This window comes from Grus americana, chromosome 1 (genome assembly GCF_028858705.1).
Source record: "Grus americana isolate bGruAme1 chromosome 1, bGruAme1.mat, whole genome shotgun sequence".
NCBI classification, from domain to species: domain Eukaryota; kingdom Metazoa; phylum Chordata; class Aves; order Gruiformes; family Gruidae; genus Grus; species Grus americana.
Window position 1 is genome coordinate 153,645,519 of NC_072852.1, and position 21,360 is coordinate 153,666,878.

A 21,360-nucleotide genomic window follows, 5' to 3' on the forward strand; every position below is an offset into this window, starting at 1 on the left:
CTTTACAAATCAGTACTTTATGAACAATTCACTCAAACACTGTTCTAAGTGCTTGTAAGTATTTAATAGTCTAACAGCATTTAATCCCATATAGTTTTTACCAAAACACTAGTGAAGTCACTAAATGTACTGAGGAAACAAATAGTTTCAGGAGGAGTGGATGGGCAAAAGCCCGGCTTCCCAGGGATTCACATCCTACATTCCTGCAGCATTCCGCTTCTCCTCCCTGTGTCCTGTGACTTCCCCTTCACAATAGCCTTAGCCCTTCCCAGGTCCTCAAGGGATCTTTTTCCCCATGTTCCCATGCTGCAGTTTGTCTGCACTAACTCACTTTTACTATATTTTGACCTCCCTCCAGCATTTCTTACAATGCTCTGCAACTTCCCAGATTTTTTAACGTCCCTGATGAGCCTTCTACAGATCGCTAGTTTCCTCAGTTCCCTCTTCTGTCTCCAAGTACCAGCTGAACAAGAGACAGCATGTCTTGTGGGTGATTCTGTGCTGCATCTGTGCTTATTAACTGCGCAGTGTTTATTTACTAGTTGCAGAAGAGAGAACATCTGTGCGTGTACTGCAATCTTCTGTCATTGGTGAGTAGGGATTGCTTTAGATTTCTTGCCTTTTTGTAGCGGCTGGTTTCCTTGAAACAAGTAAACATTCAGTATCTCAAAGATACTCTTGGTTGGACTTGGCAAAAGCTAGTAAGGATGAGAGAGAGCTGGATAGTTGAAGAGCAAAAATGCATAAGGCTACTATTTTTAGGGATCTAGCTAAAATATGCTTAATGGATAGATAGCATTTTCAGGCTATGAAGCACCCTGACTTCTAGCCATTTATTTCTCACCTAATTTCAAGTCCATGTTTACTATTTCTTGTCATCTAGTAAAACAGAAGAATCGGAAAATCAAACTGGTTTTTTTTTTATTGTCCAGTCCTCCGTCCTTCCGTGGACTGCTTAGTAAATGGACACATGCCATCCATTTTTTTTGTTGTCAGTTTTCATCTTCTCTCTCTCTTCTAATTCCCTTCTGCCTGCTGCTGTTTTCTGCTTTACAGTTTTTTACAGTCTTCTTTCCAACTACATTATATTAAGACTTCTCTGTTCTAATCGATTCTCTTGTTGCCTTAATTCATCACTTCCTTATTTCAGAACTTGGATTCTTGCCCTTTTATTCACTAACTAGCTGTTACCTTACTTTTGTATTCTTGCAAAACATTTTTCTCCTTTGACCATCTCTTTTCTCCTCCTGCTCCTGGTTTTCTCCCTTTGTTATTCCTTTCCTTCATTCTTTAGTTTTCTGTATTCTCTCCTCATCATCCAAGCCCCATTTCCTGTAGTAAAAGTCTGACAGGTAAAACATTATTGCTGCCTTGTATGCTCTATTTGCTAAATTCTTGTTTGAAAGAGCATCAGGTTTGTTTCCAAAATGTCTGAATGTTACCAGCTGCTGAATTAACACAAGCAAGTTTTCAAAGTTCTCTCTTCCACAAGAAGGTTGATTGCTTGCTTCCTACAATCCAAAAGTAAAGGAAATTAATAACTGTAAATTAAACTGAGGTTGATGACAACATTTGTGCTTACAGATACTTTTCACCCAGGTATTATGTGTAGATGGGTAAAGGTAAGTGCTACAAGTATTACCTTTCTTGACATGAAAACTTAGGTTGTATAAGAGCCTAACAGGAGGGAATTTTCTGTCCTAAATTCCTGTTCTGTGTTTGACCCCACACATCTTAAAAAAAACAAATCTGCCACAGGTAGCAGCTCCTTAGCCTGATACACTTCTGTGTCATTCTGCTGGTTTTACATGCAGCTACAGGCGAGTTAAAGATTTCGTCATATGGGAGATGTCACTAGACCTAGGCAGGCAGGTCTTCAGGAGTAGATACCTAATATTCGAACTCGCAGTGTTTGCTACACAGATTGTTCGTCGGTGCCTGAGGGCAGTGGGTAGCATGCTTACATCTATGTGTTTCACAGAAGCTTGGAATGATGCTTTTTTTTAATGAATGCTGTTGCTATTTTTTCCATGACTTCCTTTGCTTTTTATGTTAGCTACCTTTTCTAGAATAAGGGTTTTCTCTCTCACAGACCATCCGCTCTAGTGCTACAATAACAGAAAATCCAAGGAAAAAATGCTAACAGATGTTTTCATGGGAAAACAGACCAATCATATAATTCTCCATCTCCTTAAACTATATTTACTTTGGGAAAAATAATCATTTAGCAGCATTAGAGGTATTAAATTGTTAAATACAATCCCAAAGGAACCTGCTGGGGCAAAGTCCATCAGTCTTGCACTGGACAAATGTGATGGCAGGTTGCACTTCCCTGAGGCTGTAATAGATGGTAATAGTCAAAGAAATAGAGGCAGCAGAGGCATTTTTCCTTGATTCAGAAGCCAGTTTGATCCTAATGCATCTAAGGATTTGACTGCAATTAATCAGTGTACACGCTGAAGCAGCACTGTAATGCTGATGGTTTTAGCCAGGCCATCACCCATTATGCTGAGACTGTGCGTACAGTTTAAGGTCTGCTGTGGTGCATTTGGAGTGGAGTCTTGCAGAGAAAACACAGTTTGCTTTCTGACTTTGCCTTGTCTCATCTTTGCACAGAAAAGAAAGGGAGCAGCAAGCATCCCTTTCAAAGCAAGGATATGTTTTCAAGACGTACATTGTTTTTCCCCTTGCGTGCATGGAAGAGAGCCATTACCTTCAAGCTGCGGGGCTTCAACCTCTGCAATGTATGCTACTTGGAATTCCTCTGTAAGACTGTGGGATGTGCTAGAGATGTGCAGTCTTGCTTTTAAAGTTTGCAGAGTTCCCCGAGTCATTGCTATTCCTTCTGGCAAGCCCCTTGGCAGCTGCCTTTAGTGGTTATTTGCCAAGAACAGTGAAGACCAAGGGTTTCTGTAAAGGTAGACTACAGAAGAGGGGTTTTGCCGAGTAAGAATCAGTGGACAAACCACCCAGAACATTCATAGGGACTTTGTGCCATTGACGCACCATGGGCTTGCTGTGCTCCTCTCCCTTTGTGCTGCCATGTTGGCAGTGGCTGGAGATTGTTTAATGCAGATTATCCAGGAGAGGCACAAGAACCATTATTTCCATTGTATTATCTTAAAGCTGGACTTTGAACAGAAAAACGCGCATTAGCACCATTTACTATGCAACAATGCTTCAGTATACAAGGGGCTGAGGTCGGTAGAGAAGTGAACTTCAAAAACCAAGGGCAAGTGATGGCAATGAAAGACTTCTAAAAAAAGAAGTTATGTAGTTGCTTTTTTCTTCTAGAATAGGTTTTGTAAAGTTGTCCTTTGCTTCAATTCATTTATCACCAATTAGAAGTGTCATACGTTGTAAAGCCAGAAAGAGCTATTACAGCCAGCTGTTATGATGACTGGTGTAACACAGGCTGCAGGCATTGTAGAATGTAGGTGTTAGGGATAGTATTTCATAAAACATTGAGTAAAAATATGCAATGATGGAGAATCAACCATACAGATTGTTTGAGGGGCTAATTACATTTACTGTTAAGGACAAGTATGTTATTCCTAAACTCTGTTGGTCACCTTTTAACTTTGTATCCTGGTTCTTTCACTTATATTCTAGTCAGAAGAGCCCTCCATTAGCATATTTTTGCTCCTTGTGTTTATATTTTCAAACTGCCGGCAAGTTGCTTCTTAGCCTTCTCTTTTTTTTCAGTTAAACAGGTTGAATTTCTTTCCCTGTATGTCGTTGTTTAGCCCCAGCGGGCAGCAAAGCCCCACACAGCCACTCGCTTACTCCCCCCCGGCGGGATGGGGGAGAGAATCGGAAGAGTGAAAGTGAGAAAACTGGTGGGTTGAGATAAAGACAGTTTAATAGGTAAAGCAAAAGCCGCACACAAGCAAAGCAAGACAAGGAATTCATTCCCCACTTCCCATGGGCAGGCAGGGGTTCAGCCATGCTCAGGAAAGCAGGGCTCCATCACGTGTAACTGTTAGTTAGGAAGGCAAACGCCATCACTCTGAATGTGTCTCCCCTTCCTTCCTCCTTCTTCCTCCAGCTGTATATGCTGAGCATGACATCATATGGTATGGAATATCCCTTTGGTCAGTTGGGGTCAGCTGTCCCAGCCGTGTCCCCTCCCAACTCCTTGTGCACCCCCAGCCTCCTCGCTGGTGGGGTGGTGTGAGGAGCAGCAAAGGCCTTGGCTCTGTGTAAGCACTGCTCAGTGCTAATGAAAACATCCCTGTATCAACTCTGTTTTCAGCACAAATCCAAACCATAGCCCCATATGAGCTACTGTGAAGAAAATTAACTCTATCCCAGCCAAAACGAGCACACTCAAAAAAAAAAATCATATTTCCAACTTTTTAAACATTGTTGTGATTCTTCTTTAAATTCCCTCTAATTTATTATCCTTGTTCTTGAACTGAGGACACAACATCCAGGCAGACAACGGATCCAGGCAGAGGATCCAAAAAGCAATCCCAGCAGTCCTACTTTCTATTCCTGTTTCTTTATGAATTGATGACCTGTACTATTACTTTACCACAGTAGCAGACTGAGAGTTCATGTTCAGTTGGCTACCCATCATGACCGTTAAGTCTTTTCCAGGATAGTTTTTCCAAGTATGGGGGATTCTAGTCTTCAAGTGATCTTTCAGCTCTGTCTTTTGGAAGAAATGTAATTTGCCACTAACCCACTTGCTCCTTCAAAGCAACCTTCTTACAATTTTAAGACATCCAGTGATTTTCTGCTGCCATGTATTGTCCTGGCTGTACTGTGTTGTAAAGGAATCCTACTACTCGAAAGCCTTTGAAAAGTGTCATTCATGTTTGATACACTGTCCTAAGCTTGAGGAAGGACATGTGCTCACTGACAAACACGTTAAGAAAGCATTTGACTGAGAGTTGAGTATCTTTAATCAGGGATCGGCCAATAGTCTATTTGTGGCTTCTGTGATATGTAGTCATCCTTTTCAATGACTCATTGTCCATAAAAGCTATCCCTTTTCTGACAGTTTCTAGCACTTCTGCCCATATGTAAAAGCTGAAGACCTTCCAAATGACCTTTCCTCTCAGTTCTTCCAAGTTCAAAGAATAATTTCCCCAAACATCTACTTCATAACTAACCCTTTCTTCACACGTTGTTTTTGGTCCTAGCTGTCCCCCATTCCTTTTGTCTTCTGTCTTGAGTGCCAGTCCCACCAAGACCTTCCTCTGCTTCCTGTCCTCGCTTCCTTCTTAGTCTGACAGCATCATGGTCTGAAGGAGGACTGAGTGAAGAGAGGGTATATAGTCAGGGAACGGAGGAAGGAGAGCATGGACAGATGCCCTTTCTGGAGCCAGTTGATCACACCAGCACTCTCAACAGCTTGTCACTGCCAGCTGGAATGCAGCTCAGAAGAGCTCAGTGGATGTTCCCTGCCCTGCTTCAGGCAAAGGCAACCGAGTTACCTCAACTCATGACTAGCACTGGCTAAAATAAGCTGCCTCAGTTTGCCTGGGACTGGGGTGCACGTAAATATATTACTTTATTCCACTATGTAAGCTCCAGTGCTGGTGTGGGGACAAATGGTTGGTTATGGCAATTTCTGAAACTGGTGTGGCTGCTGGATGAATCTGGTCAATCTGAACTGGTTTACGCACTATACCTTTACAATTCAGCCTGCATGTCTTTGTGTGCAAATGTTTCCTTACTGGCTTAAATGCATTTGTACTTTCTGTTTAGCTTGAAGTTAAATGTATAAATTCAGCTTATAAAAGTCAAGTTAAGCTCTCATTTTAAATGGCTGCATTTGATATAAACTCCTGCAACATTGTAAATAAATGAAGAAAGAAAAAATAACAAAAAGATTAAATGAGTGAAAGTATGAATGAGGGAATGAAATGCAATACCTGTTCCACTTTAACAAAACAATTGATCTAAAATTCACGTGGTAAAATTTGTGTCATTCTCATAATTATAGATCTGTACCCATTTAATCAATGGGGTTGTTCACAAATTCTCTTTAAAGGACAGATTTAAGCCTGTGTGTGAATTCATGCTTACTTCAAGCGTACAAGCATTGCCATTGCTTGCGTGCTTGCATTAAGCATATTCTTACACGCTGGATCTCAGCTGAAGCTTGCAGTAACGGGCCTAGAGTTACAGCCCGATGCCGCTAGAACTTTATGTTGTCCTCCTCTTATTACAAAGTGATAAAATAGTAGAGAAGTTATTAGTCTGAATTACATAGCCCAAAGCATTTTAATAAAGTAAAATTGCTATCTCTTCAGACCAAATGAAGTTAAATTGATTGTTTAAAGAACATCTGACTGGATTCTTGTATTTGATAAAAATAACTGATATTATAAAATATTTCACATTCTTTGTATTTTTAAGGACAAAAGGAATTCTTACCCCATAGCTGAAACAGCAGATGATTTAGCCAGAATGCAAACCAACCAAAATCACCACAGAAGACAGGAACCCAAATAATCAAATTGTCAAATAAACAAAAGTAAAGAGCTAAAAGCATGAGGTTACTATAAGCTATTTTCTATAATAACCCTCCCACTCCATGAAGGAAGAGAGAAAAATCGCTAGTCTCTTTATGGAGTACATCAAATCTCATTTTGTTCTAATGTGTTAAAGTGCACGCTGAAAAAGGCAGAGTTGACTCCTGGGGAAATAATGTTAAATCAGTTCAGAAAAACGAAGTTTGGAAAAATACTTTCATTTTCCTTTTAGTATTGCAACAAATGTATTCATCTGCCTAGATAATCTGGCATTTTAAATAACTTCACGCTTAAGCTCTGTCAATTTGATCTCCCAAGGTTAATTGATTATTTCTACAACAGTCTTGCCAGAAAAGATCAGAGTGCTTACATCTTTCCATTAATCCTTGCTGTTCAGGGAGAGGGTGCAAAACGAGAGTACTATGATTGGCTTAAATCTTTGCAGGTCTCTTATTTCCCCCCCTCTAAAGTTGTCTCATGTCGGATTAATTTCACGTCACGGCACTCCATTTCATTAGTTTCACTGACATGCCATTTCAAGTATGGTCTAATGATGGGAACATCAAATCTATTTTTGAGCATCCATGCCCGGTTACCACCCAAGAGCTCTAGCCCCCTTAATAAAACCGATGATTGAGTCCGGGGCAGTAAAGGAACAGTGAGAAATCGAACTGATTTACCGGGAGAAAAGGCAAAAAGTTTTGAAACATCCTGTTCCTAAAATTGACATTCAGCATTTTACTGCAGTAAACAACCATCAGCATGCGACACAGCCTCTCGGGGCTTTTCGAGAAGAGACAAGCTTTATCAGCAATTGCATATTTGTCGTTTACGTCCTTCTTTGCGGTGGCATAGGCGACACAATGGGGGATTAACCCTCACGCGAGGCAGTGTGACGACTCATCAGTTGAAAAACAGAACCTGGTCAAATGGCAGGTTTTTAACCAGCATTAAAACCCCTGGCATAGAGGATCCCTTAAAAACAACTAGACAAAAGCCCTGCTGTGGTTTGTGGGGAACCTTCATTTGTCTGAAACGATGGCAAATTGTGTTTTTCTGTCTGGAAACAAAAATATTTCCAGCCCGTCAAAAAGCTGGAAATGAGCAGAAGAGAGAGGTTCTTTTCTGTTATCAGCCCCGTCTCCTGCATTTCACCTCTCCTCTCCCCTTCAATTCAGCTGGCACTTACACCTATCACTGGTTTCCTCTTCCTTTTGTTTTGAATGTAAATGAAGATCTGACCAATTTAAAGAGATGTTGGTTTAAGACACGCTTAACGGTGGGGGTAAAAGTCTCTGTCAGTGGCAGTCCTGAGAATTAAAAACGCCAAGGCTAAAATTCCCAGCCCGGAGGTGGGTGCAGAATTTGGCCCTTTGAGAATGTGGGAGGGCTGGCAAGGTGTGCCAGGCTCTCCCCTCCTCTTCACTTCCACGTAAAATCACTACTGTCTTGAAATCTGAAACAAAAGGCCACGGCTTTACTTAAGTAACCCCAGAGGTATCACCATCAGCAGGATTTTATCAGGTTTAGTGTATTAAATGATACAATGAAATACTAGTGACCATCTCCCTTTGCAGTGGTTTACACTTAGATCAGCAACAGCAAAGGGATTTAGAAAGATCCAGGGCACCAAAATTAAAACACGTGTAAATTAAACACATGTGAAGTGCACAATATGTGGCAAATTAGTACAGAAAATACTGAGAAATGTGCATCTTCAGGGTTTGCCTGCACACCATGATGTGACAGGTATTATTGCCCTTTGTACAATTATTTAAACCCTGTAGGAATTCCCAGTGTCAGAGTATGTCAGCATACTGTTATTAGACAAGTTTAATTAGGATCTACCCTGCTGCTCCTAACAAGTATTTAATTAACTTCTAGGCAGGGTAATTAGCTTTAGATTGTGGCTGATTTTCTGCCTCACCTTCTGTTGACACTTGGCCTACAGTAAGGCAGCTTGCTTTGCTGACAGTGTAATGGATAGTAGCTTTGGGAAGACTAATATCAAGGCTGACTAGTTTAATAAAAAAAAAAATAAAGAAGGAAAAATAAAGGGGAAAGAAGATGAAGATAAAAGACAAAATAATGACTACCAGGTCAGGGTCCGAAGGGATAAAAAAACCCGCCACCCACCAGACAGGCAGACACAAAAGCCTGGTAATGGGAAAGAAACAGTCTGACTTTAAGCATTTCAGAAGAATAGAGAAAAAAGTGTGACACTGAAAAATCAAGCAAAGCAAAAGGATTTGAAAAGTATTTATTTCATGTATTTCCTTAAACTGGATAAATGATGAAGCTTAATTACTATTTACGTAGTGCTATTGAGGTGTGCCTGTACTTTTCTGAAAAAGTCTTTCCAATATAAATGTATCCTTGAATCCCTGCTCTAAAGAAATATGCCTGACTTCCCATCAGCGCAGTAAAGAATATGCCACAAAGTGAGCATTTAAAACAATTAGCATAGACCAAATGAACCATAGCAAATTGGTCAGGTCACCGTTTAACCCGTTGGTGGCTTCTTGAAGAGCTCTGTGATTTCCAAGGGTGTAGCTTTTGATATATGGTATGCTATTCTTCTACCCAGTCCTGATATATCATTAAAAATAATGGGACTGCATTCAGTGCCGCAGCTACAAAAATTTTGGGGCTAGAGGGAGGGAACACTCAGGAATTTAAAACCCTTTCCCTATCATTAGGACAAAAGGGTTATAATTCTCTTTCATTTTGAAAGAAGAATAATTTTTTTAAGAAGTCTTTTGATTTTTGCAGAGTGCCCCAGGTATCAAAGTGCTGGTTCTCCCAAACCTGCCTTAGTAACAGAAATACACTAGCATTGCTCCAAAGCATTCCCTCTTGTGGAAATACTGCCGCTGGGATTTGCACCGTTGTTACAGAGTAGGTGAATGTTCTTCCCGTCAGGCTCCGCCTGATCTGCGCTACTTAGAGTAGCCCAGAGAGATTCGAATAATCACCAAAATATTGTTTGAAGGGGGACCTACATGTTTCACATACCTTTTCATTATAACATTTCAGGTTACTTATAAAGGCTCATGTTTGCTTCACATTTCAGCAGCAGCTCCCTTGGGGCTGCAGTACTGCTCCATAGGAGTCCACTGAAGAGCAGCAGTGCTTGAAATCCCTCCATGAAGTTTAAAATCTTCCATCCCATTTAGAAGGCGGCCAAGGGTTGGATCGCAATTGTAGCGAGATGGTTAAAACAATACATCTGCATCCCATTTGCTCACAGCCATGAAACACACTCTGGGACCATTGAAAGAAACCACCAGATCTAGGTGCTTTTAGCAGTGACTTAAACTAACAACCATCATTTTGGATGATCTTAACAATAACTAACTTCCTATTTGGTGAATGATGATGAAATAAATTCTGAAAACTTAAATAGATATTTTGGTTGTGGGTTTGTTTGGTTTTTGTTTGGCTTTTTTTTTTTTTTTTAGATTGCAAGGATAATACCCCTATCACCAGGAGAGAAATCAGATCTCTTGCATCTACAATAGGGTTAAGTGGGAGACGCCTCAGCTGACTGAAGCCTTCTTTTGACCCAGAACTCTGATTTTATGCTGTTTTATGCTGTTCTGTAAAACAAGAGTGAAACTGATGTTAGGTCCAGGACCCTGGGAGAAACCTGTGTGGCATTTTGTATGTGTTAAAGAAATCTCTGTGGAGTAAATCCTTATCCATTCTTGTCCACTCTTACACAGCCAGATCTATTAAGAAAAAGGGAAGAACAGGAAAAAACAGTGAAAGTGTTCAAGAAATACTAAGAGTACGCAGATCACACTTTCCCTTTCCCAGGCTGGATGAGCAGTCTCCAAGTGCACTAACTAAAAAGATTCGAGGGGTGTCAGATCAGACTTTGACAACTGAAATTGCCACGACAGCCGAGAAAATTTTAATATCCATTTCCCTATCCTGTGGATGCTCGCAGCACGGCAGCCTGAGGAGTCAGAAATGTAGACTGTCTGCCTGGAGACACCTATGTCATTCCACAGAGACAGCAAACCTCAAAGGCGCTCCTGAAAGTGTTGCAGGATTTGCACTCTGATGGAGCTGCCCCCTGCGTGCCCCCACACCCCAGCCGCCCGGGGAGGCACTTTGAACGACTTGACTGTCAGGTCCGGCATGGGCCAACCGAGCGACACACAATAGCAGAAACTTGGTTTGTCGCAGAAGAATGCAGTGGGTCATTTTACACATATGATAGTCACAGATACCTTTTAGTCTTTCCAATCTTACTTTAAAGTCCTCTTTGTAAATCCGAATACACTGCCCTTGCCCTCAGAAACAAGCACGACACCTCTACTGTGGCTGAGGCTGGTATTCATGTCTTCAGACTCCCGTATTAGATTTATGTGGCAAGGTTTTGGTAGTGAGGGGGGCTTCTATGAGAAAACACCATGACCTGCCCCCAAGTCAGATGGAGCCAGTTCCAGCCAGCTCCAAGATGGCTTTTCTTTATTAAATTGCCTTTATCTCAACCCACTTCCCCCCCCCCCCCCCCAATTTTATTTTCTCTCCCCTGTCCTGCTGAGGAGGGGGAGTGATAGAGCAGCTTGGTGGGCACCTGGCAGCCAGTCAAGGTGAACCCACCACAACTCCCCAGGACAATGACTACTCATGGAGGTGCAGAAGAGGATCTTGAGGGTGGGCTATCATTACTTCAGTCAAGATTTCAGGAGAAGGAGAAATAAACAGCAAGAGGAATCAACCACACACCATTGACATATGCTCTTTCATATAGTACCAATGATAGAGGAATATTGGTTTAGCATTCAGAAGAATCATAAAAATTGTTCTTTAAAAGTATTTTACTTTAAATATGAATTGGTGTTCTTCAGTGAACCTTTTAGAATGCAATAGGACAAAGTACACTACAGACAACAGCACTGGAGGATGGAAATGAGCAATGTGACCTAACAGATGAGATCATTAATTCTGTAATTTCTATCCTCCATGATGCTGTTGTCTATCTGCCAAATACCCATTATATGTTTTCTAGTGAAAGCATCCCACTACCCATTATATATGATTGGAAGCATCATATATGAGAGATGAATGGACCTTCTGTAGCCGACATAGATATTCAATAAGGCTTAAATGAAACTGATTAGCAGGTTTACCCATAACAGGTGAGAAAAAGGCAGTGTCTTTGCTACTGGGATCCAGTTAGTTTGTATGGATATGCACGTGAGGATTGCATGCCCAGAGAAGCTGTTGGATAGCATGCTGGTGGGTCCCTGCGTATAAGGCTAGTAGACAGATGGGCAGCTATATGCTATACCTTCTATGTGTAGTATAATTCTGGATCCAAATGACTACTCCTATTGTCTGTCAAACGTTTTAAAGTAGATAAATGTATATGGATCAGTGTTCATTATCATACATATCTATAATCAAGATGAATTACAGAACTTGAATGAGGCTGGTTAAACATTTAACTTTAATTTAATTCTTTTTCTAGAACATGAAATGCACAATTTATCTCATAACCTCCTTGGCTGTAGCTATCAGGAGCACTAATCACACCACTGTGGGATTAGAGAGAATTGGCTGTTTCTCCTTGCCTCATAAGACCCCAGAGGTGTGATTATCTCATGGTTACCACACCCCTGTTGTGTCTCACTGCTTCAATGAAATAAATGAACTGTTAAATTGACAGTTATAAATGAAGTTCCTGCTGGCCAGCTGACTGTATGGCATTTTGAAAAAAAAAAAAAAAAAAGAAAAAAAGAAAAAGAGAGATACCAGGGAACAGTGATTTTGAAAAAATTGTTTTCTAATTCTTTTATAGTTTGTTTCCTCCTGAACTCGTGGTGTGGAACTAGCATGACAGAGAACTCTCCTCCTGCCCAGTGCTCCTCACCGAGCAATCTGATATCCAGGACCTCAGAAAGCTCAGCATGAACAAGCAGAAAAACTAAGCAAAAAAATTATGATTGCTAGCTGTCAGAAAAAGGCATTTGTATAGAGTGTATTAGTAGTTCAAATGCGTCAGTCACTGGAGACTGTTTGTCAGGTTACATCTCACCCAGAGCAACGTATTTGGCTTTTATCCTCGTGACAAATGATTTCTCAACTTCCGTACCGCTGGCAACCGGCCAGGAGACTACAGCGAGCGCTCTAACGCGCCGCCCCCTCCCGCTGCCGGCTCACCCAGCAGCCGTCCTCTCGGCCAGAAAGCTGGCTCTCCCCCTCACGCGTGCACACACGTACGCGTCCTGGCCACGCAAATTCCACGGCCTGGCCCTGGTGACAGAGCGGCGGCTCCCGCAGGAATCCTCCAGTTGTGCTGTTAACTCAAAAAAAGGATGCGCATAGCGAGGATAAGAACGAATGTGTTTTACCTCCAACCTGTGCTGCTACCCGTCAGTTTTGTACTTTATTCCCGAGGTGCTGTAGATATGTGAAGGAGAGTTTGCCAGAAGAGACTTTTTCTCTTTTGGTCCTCACACACAGCACCGGTGCCTGCAGCTCCATGACCACTCCTTTTGGAGTCGGTGGGAGTTGCACCTTGTTCAGGAAGGCACATCAAGGGCCCCTTTGGATGGAGGTTCTCACTCTTAAGATGTGTTTTTCACCCTTTGAGTGGTTCTTGTGCTTCTCCTGGGAACTGCTCCTTGAATCGTGAGCGGTTGAGAATTGGGCACAACATCGCAGGGGAGGCAAACTAGTGCCAGCTTCAGTAATACCCGGCTCCATGTACTCCTACCTGGTTTCGCAGAGATGGCACTGGATGGTTGCAGTGATGCGCTGGGAGCTCATTTTGGTCTCATTACACATCCTATCCTACTGGTCTTTTCCTCTTTTTTTTTTTTCCCCCTTGATGACTCTTTCCAGGTTATCATCTCCAACACCATCTCTAGTATGGCCTTGTAACTGTTGTTTAGGCAGCAGACTGCTTTCTGCCCAAGAACCACCACTGAAATGTCATTTGACAGAATTAGGTCAGTTCCTCCTTTAGTTCACAACAGAATTGCCTTCCTTGTACGGACAAATCCAGATCCTGTCCTCCTTTAACAGGCAGATGCTCATTTACTCATGGCACCTGCATGCCACTTGCAGAGGAAAGTAATCTTCAAACGAGAGGAAATGATACCCAGTTCATGAGCGTTTTATGCTGACAAAGCAGTTTGAAAAGGTTTTGCTGTAAATCACAAGATGGAGTTGTGTCTGCTGTACAACTAGTTATAGGTACACCTTTCAGCAGGGCCGAGAAGCTAGTACAGTGGAGAGAAAGACATATCTGTCTATGGAGCTGTGGTTCTCAAAAAATGTCAACCAACATGGTATCTAGGCAGTCCCTGGTGTTTACTATGGAAAACAGACCTCAGGAGATCCTGTGAAGGGGAACAGGCATTGCATTCAAACTTGTGGTTCTTAATTTCCATTCTCTTGCAAAGGCAGTTGCTTTTGCTTGGGTTCTCATTTGGACTCTGTCCTCACAGTAAAAATGTAATATTTAAAGTTTTGTTTTGTTTCTGAGAAAGAAAGAGCAAGGAACAGAGCAGGGAGGAAAGGACAGCAACTAACGTAGCAATTTACTTCAAGCTGAAATGTATTTACCTTTTTTGTACTAAAAACTGCATTATGTGCCATTTAGGTAGCACATGGGAAGTACTGCCACGTATGTTTATGAACTCTCTATACACATGCATTTTTTGGAGCAGTGACAAATGTATCTAGCACCAGTTATGGCATTGTGCTGAATGCTAAAATATTTAAGTGCAGCTTCTGCTTGTTGACATGTCTCTAAAATATGAAAAAGATTGCACTGTTGAAGTAGAAAATGCCAATATTATTCATTTTTAAACAGAAAAAGAAAGATAAGTCTGTAAGAATTACAGTTTGCTACTACTGTGATATTTTAAAATAAGATGTTCATTTTAAATACTTGTTAGTGATCAAAATCTGATTGAAATACAATAGAAAAAATAATATTTTGCTGTTCATTGTGAGAGATAAATATTGTGCATAAAGTGCTTTTTTCATTTCTTTCCCTTCCCCCTGGTTTGCCTGTTTTGTAGATCAGTCATCTGAAAAAAAACCCAGGGAAAATTATAAAGATTTCCTATTGGAAACAGAACAGCTGTTTTCCTTATCTGCACATCTTTGTCCCATCCCAGTAAGACAAAGTCTGGTATACTCCTCGTAGTTCTGCCAACGTTATGACAATATCTTCCCGACAGACAGATACCAAAATGTGCTGCTGATCCAAATTTACTGAAGCTAAAATTAGGCTGTGATCTCTGGAAGTCTCTAAAGCAAGCTGAAGGAGAGTGGCTTTACCAGGCTAAAATTGTCCTTTTTGAATGTTACCTTTTCCTGCTTATATTTCTACTTTTTCTTTCTTACTATAGAATAAAATGAGATTCTCAGGTCATCTCCTGACTCCAAGAGCTAGACTGCAAGAAGACTCCTCAGTATGGGAAGGCACGTGAGAACGTGGGAAAAGGTGTTGGTGCTGAGTCGGTTTAGAAACTGCGAATGGAAGTGGGTTGGCAGAGCAAAACCCTGCATGAGGTAGTTTCTTCTCTTTCCTGCCCAGATCTTGACTAACTCTTACCCACCAGGAAAGAAGAGAGATTCTGGTGATACTATGTCTGTGTGAGAAAACATCCTTGGACTTGGGGAAGAATGAATTAATATTGTTCTGATGCCATGATTCCTGTTCTGGATATTTAATTTCTGCTCCTGAAATGATACATAGTCAAAGGGGTCTGATGCCTGAAATGGACTATTAAAAAAATATCAGAATGAAATGAAAAGCAATATTTTTGTTAGAAGTGTTCTCATGTCTCTGTGTGAAGATGTATGTGAGCGTGTACGTGAATGCATGCACTATATTTAATGTATTTTAAGCTTGCCAGTGTTTAAATCTTCAGATGAGAAATTGGAACTGTTTACTGAAGCAGAAGGCTCTCTGCCAGCTTCTTTTTGGAAGTTAAGAAAGTGAATTGTCTGCTGAATGCTGGCTTTTGTAGCTTTTCCCCGCAGATGCAATAATCTCTGATCTTGCCAGGGACTGTGGCTGCCAAAGAGCTCATGGGACTGACAGGTAGGAACATGCCTAACTCCCACATTGCTCATCCTTGAACAGCTCATCCTGAGACTGGAACTGGGAACATTGCAGGAGGCCTCGCTTGAAGCTGCAGAAGAAAACTGGCAGTAAAATTGTCAAGCCTGCCAATCTCTTTGGGGCTTACCAAGTGATGGAGAGAAGCAATTCACAAAGACAGTGGAAAACAAAAAGGAGCCTTCCTTGGCTTACCAAAAGGAAAAGAAGAAGAAAAGTGGAAAAAAAAAACCCCAAACCAAACCCACCTATTTTGATGAAGGTAGCACACACTGAATGAGAACAAAACCACATTTGGATCAGTGGCGCACGTTGGTAAGCTTTTGTCATCAAGATATTGTCATAAGATTGGATTTTAAATACGTGTGTATGTGGTCTGCTGCACAGTGAAATTGTTATCACTGTGATTATTTATTGCAACAGTACAGTTTTCTCTCTCTGCTCCTCAGACTTCTCCAGCATTATCTTAGGGATAGCATTTTACATCCACTCTGCGCAGGTAGGAATGACTGCAATATTGAGTACCAGCTGGACAATAAATCTGCAGCTATGTGTGGCAGAGGGTTCACAGCAAAGCCGTCAGTGGCAGTCTTTTAGCTTTTCTCTGAAAGAGGTAGGAATAACCTCCCATGGTGTCACGCTGAAGAAACACCGCTGTCCTGGGGAAGGTTCTTTCAGAGGTAACGCACGGAGGAGGCATCCACCAGGCAGTGGAGCCGGCAGAGATGGGAACACTGAAGCAAGTGGTGTTTGAGAAGACCTCTCTGGCACCTGGTGAAGGCAGGTTCTGCTGTCAGGAGAGGAGGCTGGACTGATTGCATGGCCACAGTTTATGCTGTGCCAAATCACTCCAGATATGGGGTTTGGGGTCAAGAGGCCTGACTGATGCTGCTTGCACCTCTGGTTAAGCACTGCAGCTCCATTTTAACCATCAGAATCAGCCAGCAGAGACCGTATCCTTTTTCGGAGTGTAATTGTCTTAACATTGGGAATTAACGTCTGGAGCGAAAGACCAGAAGACTGTGTAATTATCTTTTTTTCATTCACTTTTTTAAAAAATCTCTCAATAATTAGAATGAGCAAGTTATGAAATCCTATGTGAAGCCCTGGCTCCATGGAAGATGGCAGTAGCTTTGCCATTGACATCACCATGACAGGATCTCCTTGTTAATATCTAGTCATTATTTTGTAATTCTACTTTGATATAACTTGTGGAAGTCAATCTTACAGTTATTTGGATAAAATTATGACTTTCCCAATCTACAGCAGCATTTTAGGACATGTAACTATCTTGGTCTACTTGTCGCTATGTTTTTTGAGGGTAATTATGCCTTGAGGAGTTAATTAGAAGTTTACCTCAATGTATTCATACATATGTATATGCAGCTAAGCTGATTTTCTGTACAGCCATAGCATTTTGGTGAGCAATGCAGAAGTAGAAAGGCGTTCTTTTTAAAAGCTGGTCATTTTATCAAAAAAGCCTTCAAAATATTTAATTGGTATTTAATTGGTATTTAATTGGTATTTAATTGGTGTTGCATGATAAGTATTGGAGTAAAGGATTGTGTGAAAATTTGGAACAATTTTAGATCTTTGAGTAATCTTGCTGATACAATAATTTAAACATGAGGTTTCTGCGAAACTATAGAGTCTTGGAGAAGCTGTAAGCTTGATGTTTCACTGTTACTGACATTTGCATTTTGGGAAGCCTGCTTTATCACAGATGTCATAGGACGGCTACTACAAAAGAAGCATGATAAACTGGTATCTATCTCATTTCTGTGCACTTTGTTGAATTTACAGAGAGAGAACTCAACTCAGGGCAAAATATGTAAAAAATGCTTATGACACAATTGCTTAGTATCTTCCCCCCCCACCCCCTACGGCTAGAGACAATGCTCCAAGAATAAAGTTCATGATAAAATTTCTCACTGGATAATATAAACTGCGTCTTCCATATCTTCCATGCAAGAAACTCTCCAGGTGACTCTTCTGAAATGAATCAACCTGTATGCCATGTTCACAGCTCTCCTGATTTAGGTATTGCAGCCCATGGAAAATTAAACTACGATCAAATGTATACATTTCTGTAACCAGCCATTTCAAATTCTGCGAATTGGTGCATTCTACATAAATAAAAGGACCTGATTTTGTGCTTTGAAATCAGTCCTTTGCCTTCTGTTTGCTGCACAATGCCATCTGACTTCTTAAAAATTGGCTGATCCTTTTTCCTCATCTGCACCTGCTCTGCTTCAGAAATATCACTTAGGGAAATCTGGGACTAGTTCTGTCTGCTCTGACGTTAGCTTTGCCATCAAAAGCAAGGAAGATGTGAGGTGAGGAAAAAAAAGGATATGTAATCCAAAACAAGGAGAGGGAAATGATTCATCTAAACAATCAGTGCATTTCAATTTCATTTGAAAAAAGAATGAAAAGGCTCCTAGACCAGTGTGTGGGCAAATTTCTCGCAAATAGACACATTAACTGATATCATCGGCCTACACAGGCTGTAGACTTGCACTACCAAACCTCTAAAGTGTGTGCTTTACTTTAGGTATTTTGTTCATTTACCTACTTTGTTGAGACAATTCAGATGTATAAGTTTAAAGGCCTGTGTAATTGCTTTGAACTGGAGCCCTATAAAGAGATTTTGTTTCCTGCAACATAATGAGACTCAGCCTACATCATCCCCAACAGCTTCCCTCATCTTTAGCTGAAGTGAGATTCGAAAACAGCTATGCCAAAGAAGAACTAGTGATTATAAAATCATAGAAAGTAGTCAATAGATAGGCACAAAGGTAGAGGGCAAGGTGCCATTAGGTGGCAATTAAGATCTGGCCATGTTTCAGGCTCTCTCCAGGTCTCCATGTAGGCAGCCTGAATCACCTCCCCTTCTAAGTTTGAAAGACAGTTAACACATGGCAAACTCCCAAGTGGTTAATTTAAGTGAAGAAGTTTCTCTAACTGAAGGAAATGTATTATTCAAAGTTTAAAATAAATTTGCTGTATAGTTTTCCATTTTTTAACATTGTTGCAAGGTGTTAGCTTCAAAGGTAAACCATTTTGCCATGATTTTTCCTACATTTTTTTTCTAGAAATAATCTCACGGTAATAAAGGATTTGGTCTGTGCCTGTGTTTAGTCTCTGCTTCCTTGAATTGCTCAGATAAAGAAGGGAAGTCTGCTGTGTGCAGAAGTGAGACAGACATCTGAGTTGCCTCAAACTCCTGAGGTTCCACCTGGGAGGGAGAGAGGGACTCTGGTCTTTCACTGAGACTGACATCTCCAAAGTGTTTAGACTTGACCAGCCGTGCTCATCATGGCTGCGACTGAACCGCATGACTGTCTCCCAGGAGATTCCAGGACTAAGGACATCGCACTCCAGACCTTTCCTTGAAAGGTAGATCTCAAGAGGTTAGAGAAGTGAATAGGGAAGCCAAATGAAGAGACAGAACTGCCTTAGTGCTATGTATGAGCAGTGAAGAACTGCTTTCCCAAAGGATCTTGTAGGAGTAGGCAAGAGAGAGGTGGACAAGGATGACAGGAGCATGGCTCTGTACAAGGAGCGGTCAAATAGGCTAGAGCTCTTTCGCTTGAGAAAGAGATGACTGAAGAGGTTTATAGATCCTGAGTGGAATACAGAAGCTGAACAGAAAATGACTATTCTCCATTTCTCTTTGTACAAGAACTAGGAGGAATCAATTAGGAGGTCAGGGAATGAGTTCAAAGTAAGCAAGAAGGAAATTCATTTTCATGTAGGGAAAGAGTGGGATGCACTGCCAGAAGATGTGGTTATGCAAACAGTCCTTGGCTTGAAGGATTAGACAAGATCATGAGAGAATAGTTTGTCAAGGGGAATTACATTTGAGGATCCCTCTTCTGGCTTAGGGTATCCCTGAGCCTGTGATTTCTGAGAGCTATGAAGGCGTGGGCCCCTGGCCTTAGGAAGAAAGGGCTGCAGGAAAATGAAAACAAGGAGAAAACAGTGGGAATGACAGATGAGAAAAGGGAAGGGGAAGGTCACAGGATCAAAAGTGTGCAACTAGAGGGGATGCTGAGCACCCTGCCAGCTCCCACTGCTCCCTGGACATGTCTAAGGTGCCAATGGATGTTGCCCTGCCCAGAGGCATAGTAGGACAAGGGAAGAGAAACCGGTCCCTCTCAAACTTCCTCCCGCTAATGGTGTGAAAGGCCGGCGTGGCTGGGGCCAGGAGGAGGTGATGAGATGGTCCTGGGGACTTGGTGGGTCTCTGTGAGGGAGAAGGGTAAGAGCTTCATGAAGATGGTCACTGTTGGAGGCAGGGTCCTGTATCTGAGGGTCCCTCAGGCTGACCCAGCACAGCTATTCGTAACCTCTGTACCACTGCACCTGCGCGGGCACCGCTCTGGCTGTGGCGCTTTGGATGCAGTGGTGGGGTACCTTCAGGAAAGCAGAAAAGCAGTCATGACAGTTTGTCAGAGAGGACAAAGAATCAAGGGAATTTAAGACTATAGCTGAAAGTTGGCACGGTTCCTTGAAACATAGTTTAACATTCTCTAAATAATATATTCATAAATAAAATTTGCTTTTTCATTAGATGATGTAATGTAGGCTTAGCCTTGTATTAAAATGACTTATCTACTCTACTCAAATTTTGCCTTTTTTTCTTGTTTCACAGGATCATTTACCTCTGCTGTTCCTGAGTTAGTTATCAAGGTCCCCATCCTTCTGGCGAAGAATGAGTAGATAAAATAATTTTTTTTCTCACATGTGGGAAAAAGTGTTCCTGTTGCTGTCCTGAGGAAGGACCACTTGCTCAGAACTTCTCCATCCTCCTGTTGTCAGGGATCAAGCCAGGGGCACACAGAAAGATGGAGCTGTACTGCCATACATCTTAGAAATTATTTTACTTGATAAATGTGAAATTACATCTAATTACAAAGTTAATGTAAGTGAATGTAATCAGATAATTACAATGGGTAATGACATGATATTTACAACTTATAATGATCTTGTTATTATACTGTATATAATGACATTATCAAAATTCTTTCTGGAGTTTTCTCCCTTGTTAATTGGCCTTTTCACATAAAACAAATTATTTGAAATGTTTTATAATTTTCTGTCTGAATCTTTTACATTCTAACATATAGGTTCAAAGTGTTCTTAAAAGGTTTGGTAATATTATGGCTATTTACTTAATTTTTTTAAATAAAAATAAAAAAAATGCAGCAGCTCTTTTTAAGGTGTGGTACAAGAAAACCTTTGAAAAAGTCTAATTTCCATTCTTTTTATTGCACACCAGTGGAAGAAATGAGCAGAATTGTTAATAGGAGGCAGCATGTGGGCAAAGCCCTACCTTAGGTAGCAAGTGACCTTGGGGCTATTCTCTTGGGCAAGTCATTTCACTTTTTTATGCCTTGTTTTCTCTATCTGTAAATGGGGAATGATGATATTTCATCTCATCTGTGAAGTACGTTGTAATATACAGATGAAAACTGACAAATATCACAAGGAAAGGAAATTAAGAATTCACAGAAGGAATGAAGACAGACTTTAATTGGAATGAAGGCCCTCCACTTTAGTAAACACCGGGCTTGCCTAATTTATGAATATTGGTGCATGTCCCCTACCCCCTTCACACAAAGCTCAGATAATTGGTCTTTGTTCGGGGAACTGCCTGTGGGTTGGAAGAACAGCAGGAGCTCCCTTTGTGAGTGCTTTGGGCCCAGCTCCAAAGGTCCTCTCAATGCTGGTGTATTCAAGGCTGCTGCAAACACGAGGCCTGATTCATGT

At 41.3% G+C, this 21,360-nt stretch overlaps 2 long non-coding RNA genes across 2 annotated transcripts in view; one reads left to right on the forward strand and one right to left on the reverse strand.

Annotated features, from left to right (window-relative positions):
- Positions 1-21,360, reverse strand: part of LOC129199675 (uncharacterized) — a 427,470-nt gene that overhangs the window by 116,260 nt on the left and 289,850 nt on the right. The window lies entirely within an intron of this gene.
- On the forward strand, positions 462-20,697 carry LOC129199687 (uncharacterized). Its single transcript, XR_008574717.1, has 3 exons — positions 462-590; positions 14,870-15,900; positions 20,243-20,697. It is a non-coding gene; the product is annotated as an uncharacterized LOC129199687 (long non-coding RNA).